The sequence below is a fragment of the Lissotriton helveticus genome, chromosome 9, assembly GCF_964261635.1.
Source record: "Lissotriton helveticus chromosome 9, aLisHel1.1, whole genome shotgun sequence".
NCBI lineage: Eukaryota > Metazoa > Chordata > Amphibia > Caudata > Salamandridae > Lissotriton > Lissotriton helveticus.
This window is the reverse complement of record NC_136070.1, coordinates 327,080,821-327,103,630: the sequence shown is the minus strand read 5'-3', so window position 1 is coordinate 327,103,630 and position 22,810 is coordinate 327,080,821.

Below are 22,810 nucleotides of genomic sequence, written 5' to 3'. Positions count from 1 at the left end.
GCTAAGAAAGATTCAATATTCACTACTTAGTTGGGTTTCATCTGTCATTACTGCACATCAGATATATATATTTCTTTGACTAAGAATCACATCCATTTCCTATCTTGACAGCCTCTTTGCTGAACTCAAGCAGCAGACAAATGATGCCTGTGTCTCTCTTCCTCTGTACGTTATGTGGTTGATGTTTTGTGTGTACTCTAACTATTGACATAGCGGCAGTGGAATTATTGTCGAACAAAGCGATACAAAAGGGGATGATGGACGGAGCGTTTGAGCAAATCAAACACTCACCCCCAGTCAACTGATCTGGGTTTAATCCATCACCATTCTTTAGCTCACTCGGCCACCCCAGTTCAGACATGACTATATGCAAATCAGTCTGACCCTGTGCCTCATGGGAACAGTCCACCCCGAACTGCCAAGCCATGTCTTCCCTGGACCGGAAACAAGCATCCTGGGACCGGTTTCAGATTCATAATCCTCATCAGCCAGGCTATCTTGAATCCAGTGGCCAAGTGAGCAAGGGACTCACGTCTGAGCATACCCTGCCACACTTAGGGCGAACAAAGCGATACAAAAGGGGATGATGGGCGGAGCGTTTGAGCAAATCAAACACTCACCCCCAGTCAACTGATCTGGGTTTAATCCATCACCATTCTTTAGCTCACTCGGCCACCCCAGTTCAGACATGACTATATGCAAATCAGTCTGACCCTGTGCCTCATGGGAACAGTCCAGCCCGAACTGCCAAGCCATGTCTTCCCTGGACCGGAAACAAGCATCCTGGGACCGGTTTCGGATTCATAATCCTCATCAGCCAGGCTATCTTGAATCCAGTGGCCAAGTGAGCAAGGGACTCACGTCTGAGCATACCCTGCCACACTTAGGGCGAACAAAGCGATACAAAAGGGGATGATGGACGGAGCGTTTGAGCAAATCAAACACTCACCCCCAGTCAACTGATCTGGGATTAATCCATCACCATTCTTTAGCTCACTCGGCCACCCCAGTTCAGACATGACTATATGCAAATCAGTCTGACCCTGTGCCTCATGGGAACAGTCCAGCCCGAACTGCCGAGCCATGTCTTCCCTGGACCGGAAACAAGCATCCTGGGACCGGTTTCGGATTCATAATCCTCATCAGCCAGGCTATCTTGAATCCAGTGGCCAAGAGAGCAAGGGACTCACGTCTGAGCATACCCTGCCATACTTAGGGCGAACAAAGCGATACAAAAGGGGATGATGGACGAGGGGTTAGTGTTTGATTGGTTCAGATGCTCCGTCCATCACCACCCCCTTAATAAGGGTATGCTCAGACGTGAGTTATTTGCTCACTTTGCCACTGGATTCAAGCAAGCCGGGCTGAAGACGGCTGGAATGCCAGAACCCGGTCCTTGGAATCTTATTTCCGGTCCAGGGAAGGCATGGCTTGGCAGTTCGGCCTGGACTGTTCCCATGAGGCACAGGGTCAGACTGATTTGCATACGCCATGTCTGAACTGGGGTGGCAGAGTGGGCTAAAGAACGGTGATGGATCAAACCCAGATCTTTTGACTGGGTGTGAGTGTTTGATTGGTTCAGATGCTCCGTCCATCACCACCCCCTTTTGTACCGTGGAATTATTGTCAACACCAAAGTACTTTGCTCAAAGCTTGACAACAGTCCCATCTCAGAAGTCCATAACACGATGAACTCCTCTACTTAGAACACTCTGGAGCATATTTACTGGGAAATGGTGCAACACGATGAGCAATTTTACAGCGCCGCGTCATTTAAAAAACACAGGGATGCACCATAGTTACAAGAATTTGGCGCACCCCTGTATTTTCCCTTGTGCTGGCACCAAAAATAGCTGCCTAGTGCCAACACAGACACCCTTGCGCCACAGTGCAAGGGTGCCGCCATTGCAGGGATGATTTCCTGCAACGCAGACACCCTTGCACCATAGTGCAACTAACGCAATTCTGAAGCAGCCGTTAAATTAGCGCAACGAGGAGAACTAGTTTTATTTCTCCTTGGTTTTGCTTTTTCAATGTGTGCTGCATTCTGCAGCACACATTGAAAGAGCAAATTGGTTTTAAAGATTGTAGTGCACTTTGGTGCAAGAGTGTCTGCGTTGCAGGAAATCATCCCTGCAATGCAGGCACCCTTGCACTATAGCGCAAGGGTGTCTGTGTTGCAAGGAATGATTATTTCTGTGCAGGAAGAGACACCTTCCTGCACATACACAATCTTTGAAGGCGATTTGCTCTTTCTGTGTGTGCTGCAGAATGCAAGACACAAAGAGCAAAAATGAGGAGAAATAAAAGTATTCCTCCTCGTTGCGCCAATCTAATGCCTGCTTCAGAATGGCATTCTTTTTTGGTGCTGCCTCAGATTTACAGATCCTTGTAAATCCGTGGCAGCGCCAAAAAGCAATGGGTGTTGCGTGTCGAATTGCACGCCCCCTTCACGCAGATATCTGCCTGAAAGGATATCATATTTACAAAGCAGTGTTAAGCCACACCAAGTGGCTTAACGCCCCTTTGTAAATATGGAGCAGGTCACTGCGCCACTGGAACGTCAGAAAAAGTGACGTTCCAGTGACGCAATCCCCTTGTAAATATGACCCTCTATCTCCCTGTGTAAGCCCTTGCTGACCATCTTATCATGAAAACCGGTAGCAAGGAATATTATTTCAGAAGTAAGTCCCATCCTCCATCCTCAGACCACAAAACCATCTCTTCTGGCAGACAACACTTTGTGGCAACCATCAAGTAACAGGTGACGACCATACTGCAAAGCAGTACCACACTCCAACAGTCTCAAAAAGCTGTCAGTCACCTAGATACAGATGGTAGGTATTAGCTTCTCCCACTTTTATTGGCGGCATATCAAGCTTTAGTGGATCTGCAATATTGCCGCAAGATAAGAGCACCCCTGTGCTTACCATGCCCCACATCAAACCGTCTCCCCACCGGTCACAGTAAAAACCTACCAACAATGCACAAAAGTGATAGGAATATTGTTAGTGACTACGTTTCTCACTCATCTTCGCTTCACTTCAGACTTAAACACTGCTACATATATGCTGCATCATGACACCATCGGTCCATGAGCACACAGGGCTGACAGCAATACTTTTTCCATCCACGTTGCTCCTCACTCTTCCATCAACGTACAACCATTGGAGTTGCTTGCTACCTATCCACGAAGAAGTCAAACTCAGTCTAATCAATGTTCATTTGCTCAAATGAATGTACATTGAGAAAAGAGTAAGTAGATTAATTATAGGCAATGAACATTTTAACAACCAAAGTAAATGTAAGCCTATTAATGTTCACATGCACAAAAGAAAATTCATTGTGATCAGTGAATGTCTGTCTATTCACAGATTAAAATGTGCATTCTTACATTACTCGCCCTGTATGAAGTGAACACACCATCAAAAAGCAATGGGCATTCATGATTAGCAATATTTTAGGCTCATTTCCTGTCCTAAACAAACATGGAAAAGGAAACATATTCAGACTCTACTTCTGTTCAGATTACGAATACCCTGGATGGATTTGCTTCCACTTGATTGAATTTGAGAATTCAGGAAACTGAATTTATCACATGCAATAAATAGCACCAATTATGAGCACTGCCCAAAATAATGTGGCATAACATGCAGTTTTTAGTGCTCTGCACACCAAATCAGCATTAACTGGTCCAGTTGTAATCTGGGACGTAGTCACTAAATGAATGAATTCTTTATTGTATAGTTAATAAAAACCATTAAAAAATATAAAATACCACAATGTTTAAAAAGCAGGGAGTTAACACTGCTATATGAAAGATAAAATTTATAAAATGAAGATGATATTCGAACTTCAGGATAAACTTGTCAAGGACCATGGCTCAGCCACATAGATATGGAGATCGTATTGCAGGTTCAAGTCTTTGCCAATAGCCCTCGTTTTTTCTCAAGATTGGCAATAAATTTGACTGCTCTGCAGATGAATTGAGGGTCCACTGAGCATAGGATTTGTATGATCGCAGACCGACAGGTGCGAATTCCATGTTCCTTGAACTTGGCCTTTAGCCAACTCCGACGTTCCTGATTCAGAACAGGACAAATGCAAATCAGATGGATGAGGTCTTGTCTTCCCGCACCACAAAAATCGCATTCCATACATTCATGGGGCCGCTATTTCGGTTGATCAGCATTTGTTGGGAGGTTGCCCAGTCTTAGATTTAGATATTTATGTTTAATAAATGGTGAGAAAGCGAGGTCTAGATAGGCTGCCGGTACAGGCTTTTTATATGATTGAATTGTCATCCAGGCGTGAGTTCGATGACTAAAGGTTAACTTGTCGTTGAGCAACGAGTGCCTGTTGGCAGCCTTCTTTACCATCTGTTTAAATGATAGAACTGGAAGCTTAGTTTCCCAAAGTGCTGCCAACTCAGTCGTTTCTAGTGATAGTCTTAAGTACTTGGCATAGTGGGAGTTGGGACTCTTATGGATTGCTTCCCACATGGCACGGTAGACCACAATTTCCTGATTCATCCAGACATCATACCAAAATTTGACAGTCTCATACTTTTTCAGCAACACTTGGGATTGCAAACCGAATTCAAGTCTTACTTGTGCAGGTGATGCATTGTTTGGTAAGGCGAATACACGCTTGTAGATTTTCGTTTGTATTTTGTCCATGAGCTGTGCACTCTTACCATAATGTAATACACTCCCGTATGCTATTGTTGGGAGTAGCTTAGCTTTCATTACAGTTAGCAGGGGGGAGACCAGAGGGCCTTTGAGTTTGGTCGCTAAGTTGCTGAATGCGTGCAGCAGAGCAATGCCCTTCTTTTCAATGCCGTTGAAGTGCGTAGAGAAATTAAGGCGCTTGTCCAGTTGTATCCCCAGATACTTATAATTTTCCACCACTTCCAATTTAACATTGTCTATTGTGAAAGTTGGTGGTGCTTTGTGGGGTCGAGTTATAACCATGATCTATGTTTTCTTGCTATTTATTTCTAGCAAGTTCTGTTTTGTGTATCTGGTCAGTTCTTGCAATAGACGTTGCAAGCCTATTCTTGTCTGGTTAAGCAGAACCACATCCTCGGCATAGGATAGATGTGTTACACGGAGATTGCCTAGCCGGGGTGGATGACCATTGGTCTGGTCAAGGCTTGTAGTCAAGTCAGCCATAAATAAATTAAAAAGGTGGGGGGCCAGCACACAGCCTTGTTTTAGTCCATCAAAGGTACTGATCTTCCGGGTTAACCGCTGTCCGTTGTCAATCTTTACCTGCATCCAAGTATTGGTATACAGGTCGATGATTGGCGTTAGGATTGAGTCTGGCAGACCCTGCTGCTTCAATTTTGTCCAAAGTAATTGCCTACTGACAAGGTCAAAGGCCGCCTTGAAGTCCACGAAACAGGTGTAGAGTTCTTGATGGTTTTGTAGACTTTTTTCAGCAATCAGGCACAGTTCCATTGTATTTGCCATAGTGCCCGTGCCACGACGAAACCCTGTCTAATTTATCGGGATTTTGTTGTTCATATCGGACCATTGAGCAAGATCAGCTAACACCAGGGATGCATAGTATTTTGCTTCTGCATCGATGAGGGTTATCAGGCGATAATTAGTTGGATTTTTGCGGTCTCCGCCTTTATAGATTGGATTAATGATAGCTCCCCTCCAGCTTTCTGGAACTCGACCTGTGTTGCTTATTGATCGAAACAGGTGATTGAATTTACAGGCCCAGTACTGAGGGTCCAGTTTGTAAATTGCCTGCGGGATGCCGTTCGGTCCTGGTGCGCTGTCTTGCCTGCTTTTCATGATTATTTGTAATATTTGTAATATTAGAAGTTCATCGCCTGTCCACAATGGTTGACCCATGCCTTCCTGATGGTTGATCGAAGTGTTTGACCAAACACAAGCCATGCCTTCTTGGTCCACTATTCTTGGTGTTTCACTTGCATTTGTTGCAGTTGTTGTCAGGTGTGTCGATGACTTTATTGAAAAGGTATCGACTATGTGTTGGGCCCATACAATTTCAGTGATGCAGGTCATACTTATTGGTTGTGCTGATCTGTTCATAGAGTTGACTTGCAACCAGAAAGCCCTGGAATCAGATTTTTTTATGTTGTGCAAGAGTTTGGTCCAGAAGTCATTGGCTTGTTTTTTTTTTCCGTCCGAATAAGTTTCTTATATTGTTTCCTTGTTATTCGAACCTCTTGCCAGATACTTGGATTTATCCTGTGACCTTGCGCTTGTCTTGTAAGCTTCTGCAAATGTCTCCTCAAGGAGAGTGTGCTTTTTGTGAGATTGGTGTTGCTCTTGTAAGAGGTCTTCTTTTTAGAGTTGTTACTGGTCCTGGGTAGCTTTTCCAGAAAGTCAGACCAAGTTTCTGAGCACAAGTCATTCTCTTGAGTTGACATTTGGAATAGCTTCTTGGCGTCCTGCGCTATTTGAGGAAGTGTGTTGCTTGTCCACCTTAATCGCTTCAGATTGATTGTTGAAGTTTTACCTGCTATCGTTGGTGCTTGTAAGTGCCTAGAAGAGGTCAATTTCATCTCAATGTGTTGCATTGAGTGATCACTGTCTAGAGAACAGATTATTTGAACATTTTTAATTAGACTTAACAAAGGTAATGTTACTATTGTATAATCCAGGATTTAGCTTGCACTGTGACCTGTATAGGTGGTAGCGTTTTTTTTTTCCTGGTTGGTTCTTCCATTTATTACCCGTAGGCCGAGATGCTCAAGGTCCCACATCAACTGCCTACCCACTTTATCTGTCTTCTTGATCGGTGGAATCTCCTGGGGTTCAACGTCCCACAGTTAATTTGCTACGGTAATATTGTCCTCATCTTCCGGATGGTGTAGGAGATTAGTATTGAAATCGCCGGTGACGATAATCTCCCATCTTGGTTGTTCAAGGCGGATATTAGATACAACATTAATGATACGTTGAAAGAGCTCTTTTTTAACTGTACTTTTTGGGTGGGCATATATGTTAATTAAAATGATAGTTCTAGTTTTGCCCTGTGTTGTGCTCTCCAATTTGATGATTTGCATATCCGGTGCCGATGTGGCCAATTGTGAGGCATTGATCTTCAGCGCAGTGGTTATGTATACCGAAAGTCCCCCCTTGCGCGCCCATAATGCTGAGGGCGAGTCGCACTTACGTGGAAGCATAATCTGCCTGGTACATCAATTGGCTCTGTTAACCATGTTTCCTTTAAGGCTTTGAAGTCGTATGTATCCCAGGTCGCAGTCTTTCTACTATTGTTTAGGATGTCTTTTGCTCCTGCGATGTTCCAGGAGAAATTTCCTTCGATCTCGCCTGCCTGGCAGTGGGTTCAATTACTGTTGGGACACATTTTCTGTCTCAGGTGTTCGTTGTTGACTGATTCAGCCCCCCTGGCGCCTTGCAGTACTGAATGTGTGGATCGACTAATCCGCGTGTGGTCTTCTCTTTTGCCTCACTTTCTTAGTAGGGGAGATGGATAACCCAATTTTACTTCTTCTTTCAGAGTAATTCCCCACTCTTCAAATTTAGCCATTTCAGTAAGAATGCTTTTTACTATTCCTACGTTCCTCCAGGTTGCAAGTGTGCCTTCCTTTGCCCCGTTGTCCCCTAAAGTAATACATTCAATTGATAGTAGATCAGCTGATGTTAAGTGGCTAAGACTTGGAATTACAGATGTCAGATGGAGAATATTCCCTCGGTTTAAAACGTTTTGTGAGCCTTGTGGCTCGTAGTTGGGGACGAAAAGTAACTTTCCTGATGTTGCTGTTTTCATCTCAGTGACTTGCTCACTGATAATATGTGTTTTTTTCATTTGGCCAAGGTTTCGTTGATTTGTGACTTTCATAGTCCTTTGCGTTAACATGCAGATATTTTGCTATTTGATTGTAAGCATCGTTCTGGGTTTGCGTAATTGACTTACTAGCCGTAGCCTTTACTTCCCGGTCTGCTCGTTTTGGACCGGTCTGTTCTAAGTGATGCACATATTCAGCGGCGGCAATCACAGGGCAGGGTCCTATCCTTTCTGCGTTTGTTATTTCTGTGTTTTGTTGCATTACATTATTATCTGTGGTTATCGTTACTTGTATTTGATCGTGAGTGTTTCTGTCCACCTTTGTTATTATTTGTCTGTTGTTTTTGTTGTCACTTTTCCCTGATGTGGGATTGGCGCTTGGAATGGTGATCAGAATAGAGGGCGCTTTATGATTCATATACGCACCTGTAGCGACCACACATTGGGGTCCGAGATTGCTTGCCTCGTACATGTTGTGTTCATGCCCAATTGTGGAGTACTTTTTGTACTCATGTGACGTACGTTCTTTTTGGCGGGGGTTGAACCCCGTTTTTTGCGGCTCGCACCGCAGACTCTCTGGAGTTTTATTTAATTGTGCTACGTTGCTGGTCCCTTGATCCGTGCTCCATTCTATACAACTTGAGGCAGTCGATGAACTCATATGATCAATGTTGGTGGGGTTCCCAGCTCCTAAGGTTTTAGCTAGGGCATCCCCCTCTTTGTGCATAGATGTTTTTGATGATGTCGTCTGGGCCGGATCATTAGGGCTTTTAAGCATGGGCTTTTGTCCCTCTTCTTTGGGTAAACTCTTCCAACCTTTACATTCTTTTTCTACCCTTGAGGATGGCTGGTGTGTCCCCTCTTTAGTATTAGGTTCATGTTTTGATTTAGTTTTGGCCCGATCAAAGATAGAAAAATTAACCTGCGTCTGCTTATTTGCAGGTAAACAATTTGACAGCTGATTTCTGTTTTTCCTCGCCCGTTTTTTCTGCCGCTTAGTTAGACCTTTCTGGTTGTTTTGATTTTTTGCCCCATCCTGGTTGGATTGATCTATTTCTAGTAGTTTGAACTGGTTGATTTGTCCAACAGAAGGAATAACATGTGTTGTTTTCGGTTCCTCTGTTATTTCATCAAATATAGGTATTGATTTATTTTGTTTCTTTTTTTGGTCTACTATTTGCTGTACCGGTGCTATTGTTTGGTCTGCGTTGCTCTTTCTAGCTTTAGCTATATAATTTTTTTTTTTATGTTTTTACAATGCTCAAAAGAAATAAGATCGCTTCCAATTGGTGTACTGTTATTGCTCTGGTTAGCATGCTTGCATTCCTGTAAGATGTCTTTAAGTATTGATGGCAAATCCTTCAGTTTTTCCAGTATTGGATAGCAAGTACATGTCTGGGATGATGCCCAGGGGTGAATCGGATCCTTAATGATGTTAAATGTGCTGGCCATGGTGTCTAATTTTTTGTTTATACCAGATATATATTCCGCCATTGTGCTCATAAGATGTATTTGAATATCGAGTTTGTCTGACTGCATATTGAGAGTTTTGATAGAAGTTTCCAGTATACACCCCAGGGCACTGTGTAATGTGATTATTGATTCCAAGTTTTCGTTGATATCGTGCCCTACTTCTTGCTGACGCTGGTTCACTTTTTTGTGATTGATGTTGATTTCCAGATGTGCTTGTTCTTTCGGTGTTGTGACATTTTGCCTCCCCTTGATTTTTTTTTGCCGCGTGTAGGGACTTTTTATTATTGCTATATCGGCCACAGTTGAAACACATGAGATTTCTATAATTGAAGGTTCCTTTTGACCATCTACATCAAGTCCATTTGTTGAATCTGTAAGTGCATCAGTGATCGCTTCCTGATTCGATCCGCTGAATATCTCAATTATGTTTTTGATTAGAGGATCCTTAATTAGCGGTTTTTTTTTTATCCCAACCGTTTGGTGTTTCTTCCTGGACCACCTTTGTAGTAGTTATTGATTCATTGTGGAATTTTATTTGCTCGGAATTACTTTCGGTTGCATTTATGTCCAAGTGGTCTTGGTGTATTGTTGTGCTTCCTTTGTTATGTGAGGGCGTTTGGGGCGCCCACCAGGGGTTACACTCCTTTGTCTTTTTTGTAGATTTTATCATTACTTGGCTTAAGCACGAGTCCAGCCTTGGGGTTGAATGACTGTTTGGATGTAGCTTATATGCGTGCTAGTATTGTGACGTTCGTCACTATTGCTTGTGGCCTGCTGGCTTCCAGTCATTGACTGATCATGGTTTATGTCACTAGTTGATGGAACTGGTATTATAGAAATCCTTTCAGTTTTATTCAGTTTTTTGTTTGGTGTACATCTTATTGAGTATCCTTCAGTAGGGTAATCCAAGGTCCTGTTGGATACTCTTGATGATATTAGTGGTTTCTCTTGTCCTTGTCCTTGAACTGGGTTGTGTCTTTTATTTTCCATTTGCACTTGGGCTTGAGTTAGTATCATGTATTTATTTTTCTCCTGGGTAGAATCCACACACTTGGGTGTTTCCTCTGTTCCATTAGCCCTTTCTACATTGGTGTTAGAAATAAACAGAGGAGTGCTTGTGTCCGTCAATTTTGTACTTTGTTTGGCGACATTGGTTTTTGCAGTCCATTTGGTGTTGCCGGCATTGTGTATATAGCTGATACAGGGTCTTTCAAAAATGAAAATTTGCCGGTAGGGTTCATAGTACCAAAGATTGAGTAAATAGGAGGGATTAATGTGATGGCCGCACTACCCTCGGGGGGGGGGGGGGAGTGGAAGATTTAGTCTTAGCTTTTTTCTTTGCATTATTTGGTGGATTCGTTCGTGTTCTCCCAGACCTCATCTCTTTTTTTTTTCCACCAGCCTTGAGGTTCTATGGTTTTTTACTCAGTTGGAGGTTCTGTGTTTTTTTTACTCAGTTGGAGGCGCCTTAGGTTGATTAATGTTGGTTAATGCCAAAGAGGTTAAGGCTTCTCCCCCTTTCGGTACTCCTCGTGGGCGTTGGCGTTGCTTGATGAGGTCTGTGTGACTAAGTGCCTGGGTGTCTTACGTCCTTGACTCAACCCACCATTGTCCACTTATCACACTTGCTCCACTTACCCCGGGCCCCACAACAGTTCAAGCTTCCACTCCGACTCGAGCTCTGCTTAGCTTTCCTTGGCTTAACTTGGCTTTGCTTGGGCGCTTGCTGCTGGTAGTGGCACAGGATTTCTCAGAGATGTGCTTAATTGCTGCGCTGCTGGTACATCTATCCAGCTGATTCCCCACTCACTCGCCTTACATCCACTCAGATCTTGGGTGTTGGCCAGGGGTGGCCTACAAACGTGGATTGGGTGCATTCCCTCGGCTATCTTGTTTGCGGTAAGGTGCAGCGCAATGCGGTGATGATACAGGTGGTCGGTATGAGGCAGTATTAGGCAGTGTAAGGCAATGTTAGGCAAAGTTAGGCAGTGTTTAGGCAGTGCTAAGTACTAAGGAGTACCAGACAACACTGGGTGGGTGAGGCGGGATGAGGCTGTGTCCTGACTCCCTCTTACCTTTTTGCCCTTTCCCCGCTGCCTGGCCTCGCCTTGTCCACAATTCGCTCTGGCCACCGTCCACCGACCACCGCTCGCCTCTCCGCCACCACTCACCAGTCACCGGCAGCTACCGGCAGCCAGGGGGCATATCCAAAGCTGCTGCTGCTCCACCGTTACTGCCGCTACCGCTGGCGGGCCAAGGCCAAGGGGATCAGAGGAATCACTTTCAGCCCCAGCTCCCAGCTCTTAACCTGGCCCTGGCTCTGGCTTCTAACATCGGTGCCGGCACAGGCACAGCTCAGGGGCAGCTCAGCTCAGCTCAGCACCGAGGCCTCCCGGTTCCGGGCTGATTCCACTAGGTTAGGCAGCGTCCCACCCGCATGGAAAGCGGGGCGGCTTTAAGTGGAACTTAAACTTAGATTTATGGTGGCCGTATTTTGGGGTTACTTTTCAACGATGCGGTGCGGTGTGGCTCGGCGATGCGGTCCGGCTGCTCCGATGCTCCGATACTCCAATAGCTTTCTGGGACTCCACTCGCCTCGGCGCGTTCAGCTCTCTGGCTCTCTGGCGACGTGGTCACTCTCTGGCGCTCTAGCGACCTCTAGCGTTCATTGAATGTCATGACTAACATAAAATGTCTTCTAAAAGTCACTTATGGTAAAGTTTAAACCAGAGTTAAGGGTACAATAGTGAAGACTAAGGCACATAATAAATATAGTTTAAAAGGGCATCAATTAAGGTACATTTGAAGAAAAAGAGTGAACACTTTACCTAATTCTGAAAGTCCACCATTACTCTAAAAAACGAAATAATTCTATCCATTATTTTGGGATAGTTGAGATAATTGGAAAGGACTCTGATTTTTAAAAAGCAATGTGACTGATTCTTTTTGGTAATTTTGAGAATTTTTATTTATAGGTGTTACATTTTCTTGAAACCAGTTTTTTCATTTTATGAATATATCATTTGTGATGTGCGTAGCATTTGCTAAAAGATATTTTACAGTTTTGCTGGACCGTATATGATCCGTAGTCTTGCCCATAGTATTAGTCCTTGGGGCATGAAAAGCAGGAATGCCACTGTTGGAATTAGAGCTGGAAATGTAGTGGCATATTTACAATGGAAGTGACGGAGCACAGCATTAGCCTTCTTGGCTTAACGCAGCGCCCGCCACTTCTGAAAAGCTGGGTTGCACCATATATACAACAATATGGTGCAGCCCTGCATTTCTCCCTGCGTTGGCGCTAAATTTAGCTGCCTAGCATCAACGCAGGAACCCTTGCACCATAGTGCAAGGGTATCTGCGTTGCAGGGAGAGATTGTGTGCAGGAAGATGTTTCTTCCTGCACATAATCAATGGGGGGGGGGGCAGGAGGGAATGAAATAAAAAAGAAAATGAAAATATACACTTGCCTATCTGCTGCCCGCCGTCTCCTCCTCATCTCGGTCCTCTTCCCCGCTTCCAGGGCAGGAAGCAGGATGCACCCGGCTCTCAGCCTCCTGATATTCAATGTGTTGTGATTGGTCTGAGCGCCGTAGATCGGCGCTCAGCCAGAGAATGGGAGGCTGGGCATGGTCTTCATGCAGGTTGTGCAGCCTGCATGGAGAACATGCACAGTCTGCATGAATGTTTGTCCGGTCCCAGAGGGCCAGCCAAACATTCATCCACACTTTAGGGAGTGCAAATCACTTCTCCCCGCCCGCGCTCTGTCAGCAGAGCAGCCCCGCCTGTGCCGCAAAGCTGCTGCAACAAGGAAAAAATTAAATGATGATAACTTCGTTATTATAATTTTATTTTCCCTTTAGTGACTCTGCTTAAAAGCAGTGGGCGACGCTCCTCCACCTTTGACGATGAGCTGCCACTGCCTCCAAGAATTACTTCTCTAGAGCCCTCTCAGGGCAATGGGCCTCACGTGCCTGAGTAACATGGTCAGCATCATTAACGCATTGGCTAATCCCCTCTCTAGGACACCCCACAAATTGCACTGGCTTCCACCCCCTCTACCAGGGAGCTGGGACCAAAGGTGGGGGGACGGAGTAAGAAGAGGAGTGAGGTAAGATGCCGCAGGAGATGTTGAGGCGGGCCAAAACAGAGACGTGCTAAAATGGGAGCACTAGAGGGAGTCGAAGAGAGGCACTGCAGTGCACACAAAAGATGTCAAATTAATTGTTTCCTGTGAAACATTAGCTTAAATGGAATCATTCCTGCTGGATGGCCTTAATGGTATAAATGGTAATGAGTGAATAGAAAAAATAATCATAATTCCATTTTTTGCATTTTTGGCTAGCATTCTTAACAAATAGAAATGATTTTGTTTGCAGGTGTTTATTTTGACTATTTTATTGACCCTATTTCTTCTTTGGTACGTTTAGTACTTAAAAAAGGAGGATTAATTAGAATATTTAATACTGATTTTGAAGTTACATTTTACTGCAGGTCTGGTGTATACCTCTGAATAAAGCGAAACAGCTTATTTTTTTGTTATATTTAGAGTGTTTTATAAACCGCGCATATAACCCAAGGGTATCAGAGCGCTGTACATAGGGTTGAATAGGCCAAATGATAGGTATAGACAGGTACATCAAAAGTAAAGATCCACAATAGGCTGTTGCAACAGATATCACCTTAAACAACCGTCAGTCCATTAGTATTCCATTTGTCTGCATTGATCTATCATCTTTATGGTGGGTATTTTGCTGCTGCTCTGAAACTATTCAGATCCAGGTACCCAGGGGAGCAATGTTTTAGAGGGTTCTCCTGTAAACGAAGTGCTTCGGACCAATCTAGAAATTACTGTCATTGTGACGTTCCTTGCGCCCTGGGGAAGGGCTCCCCAAAAGTCTATGCAAGGAATCTATTCATTAGGATCTTTTTCACCTCTTTTTAAAAAAGTGGGTCGATAGGTTTGAATATACCTTGGGTGGTAAGGAGTTTCAGATCCTTGGCGCCGCCCCAGACAAGGAGCGTGTTAGCGAGTTTTATTTTTGGAATCCAGGAGGTTCAAACCTGAGTTAGCACTTCTTAGGTGGCGGCTGCCACGGAGATTCAAATCTTTTCTGCCAGGTAATTTGGTTTGTTAAAATGTCATGCTTTGTGTGTGAGGCGGGCAATTTTCAGTTGAGTTCTTGCCTCAAGGGGGAGCCAGTCTAGATAACTAAGCAATGGGGTGATGTGGTCAAAGCATGTTACTAGTTACCAGTTACCTGTTACCGGTCTTGCTGCAGCATTAAGAGCTTTTCTTGCTTTGGGTAGACCTGACAGGGTCACCGAGCCATATTGTAGCTTAATCTGAATATTTTGTATTAGACATGTTTGATTAATATTACATTTTATTTTGCAAATATTTATAGCACATATTTGTTTTGGGAACAAATGTACTAGCCTTTTCATTTACTGTTTCTACACCCTCCCTTACTACTTTCTATATTGCAGAGGCAGCTTGAAAGTAGCCAGTGGTTTTCAACACTGTTCCCTAGAGTTATGGCTCGTCTGGTACATTTTGAGCTGAGGTACTGTACACATATTAGTGAGAACTCGATTCTTCACAGAATAATACACTTTGGCAAGAGTCAGTAATATTTTCTCCTATCTAATAGCACAAATCCTCCCCCATACACTCTCAAACAGAGTGTGGCAGGTGAGATCATGGATAACCCCCCGTCCTGTAATGAAGGTCGCACTAGTCTATCTCGATCACCAAAATATGTCCCTGGCACACAAACTGGTGTGCTCTTCCAATGTGTCACATCCCCTCTATATTGTGTAAAGGGGATTTACGTGCTCTTACAAGGAACATGCATTTTTCCCTAATTTTGGAGATTCCCAAATATTGGAAGTTTTCCTGGCAATTTGAAGGGGATGGGGCCAATCAGCCGCAGTGGTCCTATATGTGAGTGAGAATAATATAAAATTAGATCAGTTCAGCCGAAGGCCTGAGTAGAGGCCAGATATACTACCAATATCCAGGGTTCTACTAACTGAAGTTAAAGGGTCTGTCAGCTAGAATAGTATACCCTCTTCATATAATAAACTTCCTCCCACTCCACCTCAGTCCTCTTCCAATTAATCTCTTCAAAGTCAGCATGCCAAGGATTCGATAGGTTAAATGAAGGAACTCAGGGGTATATTATCAACAACTAGCGATAATTTTTGTCTCTAACTTGTTTAGAGACAAAAATTATCGCCGCACATCGGCGATTTTTATCGCAGATAAACCTTGCTATTAGCAAGGTTTATCGCAAATGCGATAAAAAACGCCCGCAATGCATGAATATCGCTGAAAAGTCAGCGATATTCATGCATTATCGAGCAAATGCTCTTAGCCATGTTATCCACCTCCCATTGGATAACATGGCTAAGAACTGCTCAGGGCAGGTGTTAGCTTTTGGAGATATTCGCCCTTAGCGCAAATATCTCCAAAAGTTGGTAATAGGAGATAGCGATGTTAGCGACTGTTTCCAGTCGCTAACATCTTGGCACGCCCACTTTGCATATCATTAGTGATAAATATCACTGACATGCAAAGTGGGGCCCATGATGGTCGCTATCTCCTATTAGCTGTCGCTAACTGGTGTTAGCGACAGCTTGGTAATAGGGAGATAATTTTATCTCCGCTTTCTTGGCTTTGAAAGCCAAAAAAGCGGAGATAAAACCCCTTGATAATATACCCCTCAGGCCTCTGCCAAGTGCCTCTGTTTCGTGGGAAATTAGCACTGACCTCTTCCCATTGACCTTTAACCTTGCCATAAGACACTTATAGAGAAAAGACACCAGGAAATGACAACGGGACAAAGCCTGTTTATTTCAGGTATGCCTAGAGGAAAGGCCACTCCAAAGAATCAAATGCCTTTTAAAGGCCCATTGATAGGACTGCGGCTGGCTCCAGACATATTTTGGCATGTTTCCGGTGTCCGTAATGGGCACCTGAGATTGTGCCATATTGGCCTAGTAGGGATAAATTCTGCCTGGTCTGGATAAATCTAGGTGCATTAGCATTTGCAAACAATTAGCAACGTTTGTTTCTATTAACTGGCGCTCTTGGTTTAGGAGGAATATGCACCTGAATGAGGTGCCTTAATCCAGTAATTTACCAACTATTTATCAGTATTATTTTGGCCATCAGCACATCCAGTGGGAGGCAGCGTTCCTCGGTAGATTCTAGCAGCAGCTGGAGAATGTGGTGTGACACCTAATCAGATAGCTGCTTGAACAATTCAGCCTGGCCTGGAAGGAATTGGACCCCAGTGCCTTACCACTGTGTTTTAATGCCTCTATCAGCTCTTCTACTTGTATATCCTCATCTAATACCTCTCGTCCCCCTGCTTACATGGTGCAGACCACATTTTAGAATAAGAGGCAACCCAGTTACCTGGGGACCTGGGTAGGACGATTAATACAGACACAAGTGATCCCTAGACTTCCATGGCTATAGTTCTAAGAAAACCTCCATTAGTAAGGTTTGATATTCGATTTGTAGGTTTATTTTCATTATTCACAAAGAAAAGGTCTTGTTTCAAACAAGAACTTGATTTAAAAATTCTCAGTATCAATCTTAAAGAAGGTGCTCCTATTTGTGTGAGGGCACAGTAAGAATGATGTAGGAATAAATAGTGTTCATTTCATAAGTCTTTATTGCGATTCTTCATCATAAAAGACATAGGGCCAGATTTATCAAACCAAAATCCGCTCGCAAAGGGCCAGATTCTCAGAATCTGGCTCTTTGCGAGCGGTATTTTTGCATTTGGGATGCATCATCCCAAATGCAAAAATCGCAATTTTAGAAATTGCTACATTGCGATTATTTGCATTTAAGGAATCTCAATTTGAGATTCCTTAAATGCAATGCATGAAACATTTCAAAATTGCGAATTCGCAATCTGGGGCCGCTATTTACCGCGTAGTCTAACTACGTGGTAAATAGCAAAAAGTTAGAAAAATGCACTTTAGTGCATTTTTCTAAGTTGTATGTTACACGCACACATGTCCTTGGGACATGCGTGTGCGCAACACCAATGTACATTACCATTTTAGGGGTGCAACTGGGTGTCCTTTGGACACCCTGTCACCCTTGAAATTGCTTCCTTATTTGCGAATCGCTAATTGCTAATCGCAAATAAGGAATGACTCCCCATTCATTCCTATGGGCCTAATGGGAAAGTCATTCCTTATTTGCGATTAGCAATTAGCGAATCACAAATAAGGAATCAGTAGAAATCGCAAAAAATATTGCGATTTCTACATGCATCCCGTTTTGCGAGTCTTTAATAGCGAATCCTTAAAATTCGCTATTAAGGACTCGCAAAACATGACTTTGATGAATCTGGGGAATAGTTATCAAAAATACATATTTACATAAATCAACCATAAATCATAATCCAGAATTACAAGAGTAAAACTTCACACTTACTACACCATCACAATAATAAATACACACATATACAGTATCATATGAAGATATTAAAATAAGTTAAAAAGTATATTAAATATTTACCCCAGCAAAAGACTTATGCATTCATATCACAACTAATTTAAAATCTATTTAGGCCACATTATTAAAAACAATATAGACATGAAATCAGGGACTTTACTTGATTACTTTTACCCACCATTTTTTGCGCGCAAGACCCATGCCCAGCTCAAGAACTTAGCAACTCCTATAATTACATAATCAGAAGGGTCGTTTTTCAGAAATCTCTTTGCCACCATAGCTGAACTAGTCCCCATAAGCTTACAGACTGGTTTCAACCAAGTTCTCTTCGGATTATGATAAACCGGGCAAACAAATAAGAGATGGTCTATATCTTCTATCAAAACTTTGCAGTGCTTGCACTTATTGCTAGAAGCGGTGTCCCACTTACTTGTGAAGCACCGCAAGGGCAATGTACCAACCCTAAACTGATGGTATAACTTGCGATCTAGACGCTTTGTTACAAGGTCCCAGTAGGCTTCCAGATGGGGTTCATCCCTGATTTCGAGGAAATCTCTTGACAACGACGGGAATATATGGGTGGAGAATCTCTTCACTTTGATCAGCTCCCAATACGCTGCTTAAAGGAGCTTTTTTGATGGAAATTCTGCAGTGTCGGGGTGATCCCAAAGATTCCTCATCCCTATGTCTATTAACAATGCTTTGATACCAGAAAACCAAGAGATCCTGTGGGAATGACTTAGCCCCCTAACTTTCAATAATGCCTTGGCGTATAAGTGGAGCTCAGTAGTTGTCCAGAGTCGTCTCCAGAATGCCAATGGTCTGTACCGGGCAACATCTTCTATTGCATGACAACCAAGGTCATATAACAGGGGAATTCTAGGAGAGGATTGGGGTAGACCCACTATAGATCTCATGATTTTGTTCTGGGCTGTGGAGAGGGGGGATAAGTTAGTGAAACCCCAAAGTTCGGCACCATAAAGAATAGCTGGAGAGATTTTGGTTTTGTAGATATTGACAATCATAGCAATAGGCCTGGAGAGGGACAGACTATGCTCCTTAAGCAGAGCACCAGCTAACTGAGCATGTTTTAAGGCTAAGGTATCTATTTGAGGCTTCCAGTTCAGTTTGTCATTAAAGGTAACACACAAATAGGTGAAAACATCGGTCTGCCCCAGCATTTCGCCATCCATATGGACCCGTGCTTTTACTGGCTTGGACCTGTGAAGCACCATAAACTTGGTTTTGCCTACATTGACAACCAACTCATGCTCGCGGCAGAATACCTCGAACTGAGACAGGGCCAGTTGTAATCCCTGCCGAGTTTTTGATATCATCATGGTGTCGTCCGCGAACATGAGGAGGGGCACTTTCATGCCAGCCAATGCCGGCGCATCCGTTGGGTAGTTGGTAAAGTACTGGACCACCCCGTTGATAAATATAGAAAACAGGGTGGGGGCCAGCACACACCCCTGCCGGACGCCTTTGTTCACCGCAAATTTTTCGGTGACCTCACCTGGTTTTCCCCATCGAACCTGTGCATTTGTGTGTTCATGCAGTTTAACTAAAATGGCAACCATCTCTTTGGGCATCCCAATTTTAATTAAAACCTCCCACAGCCTTATCCTAGGGACAAGATCAAAGGCAGACTTTAGGTCCACAAAGGCCGCAAAGATCAAGCCCCCGCCTAGAAAGACCTCCTTCCAGTAGATCAAAACAAATCCGAGAGCTTGGTTGAGGGTGCCCGTGTGAGACCTAAATCCCGCCTTTATGGGAGACAGAATATCCTCGTACAACAACCATCCCTGTATCCTTCCCAAGATCAATCGAGCTACGATCTTTTGCAAAGCATCAATTAAGCTGATAGGCCTATAATTGGCCGGGGCAGAGCGGTCTCCCTTCTTAAAAATTGGAATGATCTCTGCCCAAGGAACCGGGGCTCCTTGGGCAATAACGTTGGCTAAAAGCTTAATGTATGGAACCCATAACTATAAATCCTGCTTAAATAAGTCTGCTGGGATACAGTCAGGGCCTGGTGCCTTTCCACTCTGAATTCTTTTGAGTACATATTCCACCTCTCCATTTGTAAACTCCAGTGGACTGTCAACTTGGATAGACAAGGCAACATCAATGATGCTATGCGGGGCCCTAAACTGTGCTTCAAAGAAGGAAACCCAAAGCAGGGGCTCAACATGATTTACCGGGCCTTTATCCTGCGGGCTATTCCCCCACTTGAGTAGTTCCCAGAATTTAACCATGTTCCTCCCCTGGCAAGCATTAAGCAGATCCTTCCAGCGATCCTCATCCCATTCTCTCTTTGCTTATCTTATCACTAATTTGTAATTAGATCTGCACTGCTTGATTAGTCCTTGAGACCTTGATTTAATGGCTTCGACCAGACCTTTTTGGGCAGTTCTGCACATGTTATTATACCATGATCTTGGTTTCGGTGTCTTAATCTTTTTACCCTGAATATTTTTGATAAAGAACCCTTTCAGCCCGTTAAATAAATCAGTATGAACTCCCAGTATGGTATCATTAGGCACTACCTGAGATTCACAGGCCACAAGTTTAACCACAGACTTGGAAACCATAGCCCTGATCTGTTTGACATCCCTGTCGTTGGCAACTATCCGTGGCCACCGAACCCTTCTTAAATCATTGGCAGTAGTTAAAATGTTAGGACAAACAGCTTCTTCCTGAGCGGGGGTACAAGTAAAGCTTTTATCATCTACTTTGCAAACCAAGGGATTATGATCACTTTCAGGTCTGCTCTGTACCGCCATGTCTAGGATAAGCGGCTACAGTTCCACGTTAACCAAAATATAGTCAATGCGGCTTTCTGACCTACCATTGTCAAATGTCACGGCACTGTGTCTATCGGACAATGTCCTGCCATTAACCGCCCTCATGCCCTGCTCCAGGCACAGCCCCTTTAGTTGTAGGGCAGCCTCAGACCATTTCCTTATGGGAGTAAGTTCCAGAGGGGGGATCCCCCAAACGGTATCTGAGTCTTCGCTAAGGTTACCATCATCATTGCCCAGGGGTTCGAAGGTGGTATTAAAATCACCAGCAACAATATGTCTACTAGAATTAACATCCTGAATCAGGTGGTTTTCTAAGAATGTGATGACACTCGAACTCCTGCCACCCGGTAGTCCCCTTGAATAGACATTGTAGATGGTTATATCAAGGTCTTTGGATGAACTGACCCTAAGGGCCAAGATATCTGGGCTATCTATATAAACCTCATCTATCCTTACGCCCTCGGTTTGGCGAACCCAACAAGTCAGACCCCCAACGGGTCGTCCTCTTTCACCCCTTATAGCTGCTTTGAAGAAGTTTAAGTAGCTGATAAAAAAGGTCGCGGACAACTGATGAACAAAGATCCTTAAGTATTGGCCTGCGGTGTCACCTCTTGAACCCACAGAATATTAACCAATGAAGAGGCGGGCGCTGGAGGCGGGAAGGCAGGAAACAAGGTTTATTCTCTCCGGAGGAGAACACATCGGTTCGGACAGCAAGTATCGTCACAAGGTGCTCTAACCGCATCTCTGAGGCCTGGCCTCTTATATACAGGTTTTATTGCTTTATTACAGATTACATGTTCATGGCAATGCTTTAATGTACGGAAATAATTAACAACAAGGGGTGGTGATGGACAGAGTCTCTGAATTGAGCAGAAAACTCTCACCCAGTCAAGAGATCAGGGCTAGATCCAACACCGTTTTTTAGCTCACTGCATCATCCCAGTTTCAGAACCTGGCTGTATGCAAATTAGTCTGTTCCTGTCCCAGTGCATGATGGGAACAGGGCAAACCAAACTACAAAGCCAATTCTTACACTGGAAAGGAAACAAGCTACCGGGGACCGGTTTCTGGCATTTCAGCCTCTTCGGCCCGGCTTGCTTGAATCCTGATGGTGCAGTGAGCAAGGGACTCATGTCTGAGCATACCCTTCCACGCTTAGGGTGGACAAAATAATTAACAACAAGGGGTGGTGATGGACAGAGTCTCTGAATTAAGCAGAAAACTCTCACCCAGTCAAGAGATCAGGGCTAGATCCAACACCGTTTTTTAGCTCACTGCATCATCCCAGTTTCAGAACCTGGCTGTATGCAAATTAGTCTGTTCCTGTCCCAGTGCATGATGGGAACAGGGCAAACCAAACTACAAAGCCAATTCTTACACTGGAAAGGAAACAAGCTACCGGGGACCGGTTTCTGGCATTTCAGCCTCTTCGGCCCGGCTTGCTTGAATCCTGATGGTGCAGTGAGCAAGGGACTCATGTCTGAGCATACCCTTCCACGCTTAGGGTGGACAAAATAATTAACAACAAGGGGTGGTGATGGACAGAGTCTCTGAATTAAGCAGAAAACTCTCACCCAGTCAAGAGATCAGGGCTAGATCCAACACCGTTTTTTAGCTCACTGCATCATCCCAGTTTCAGAACCTGGCTGTATGCAAATTAGTCTGTTCCTGTCCCAGTGCATGATGGGAACAGGGCAAACCAAACTACAAAGCCAATTCTTACACTGGAAAGGAAACAAGCTACCGGGGACCGGTTTCTGGCATTTCAGCCTCTTCGGCCCGGCTTGCTTGAATCCTGATGGTGCAGTGAGCAAGGGACTCATGTCTGAGCATACCCTTCCACGCTTAGGGTGGACAAAATAATTAACAACAAGGGGTGGTGATGGACAGAGTCTCTGAATTAAGCAGAAAACTCTCACCCAGTCAAGAGATCAGGGCTAGATCCAACACCGTTTTTTAGCTCACTGCATCATCCCAGTTTCAGAACCTGGCTGTATGCAAATTAGTCTGTTCCTGTCCCAGTGCATGATGGGAACAGGGCAAACCAAACTACAAAGCCAATTCTTACACTGGAAAGGAAACAAGCTACCGGGGACCGGTTTCTGGCATTTCAGCCTCTTCGGCCCGGCTTGCTTGAATCCTGATGGTGCAGTGAGCAAGGGACTCATGTCTGAGCATACCCTTCCACGCTTAGGGTGGACAAAATAATTAACAACAAGGGGTGGTGATGGACAGAGTCTCTGAATTA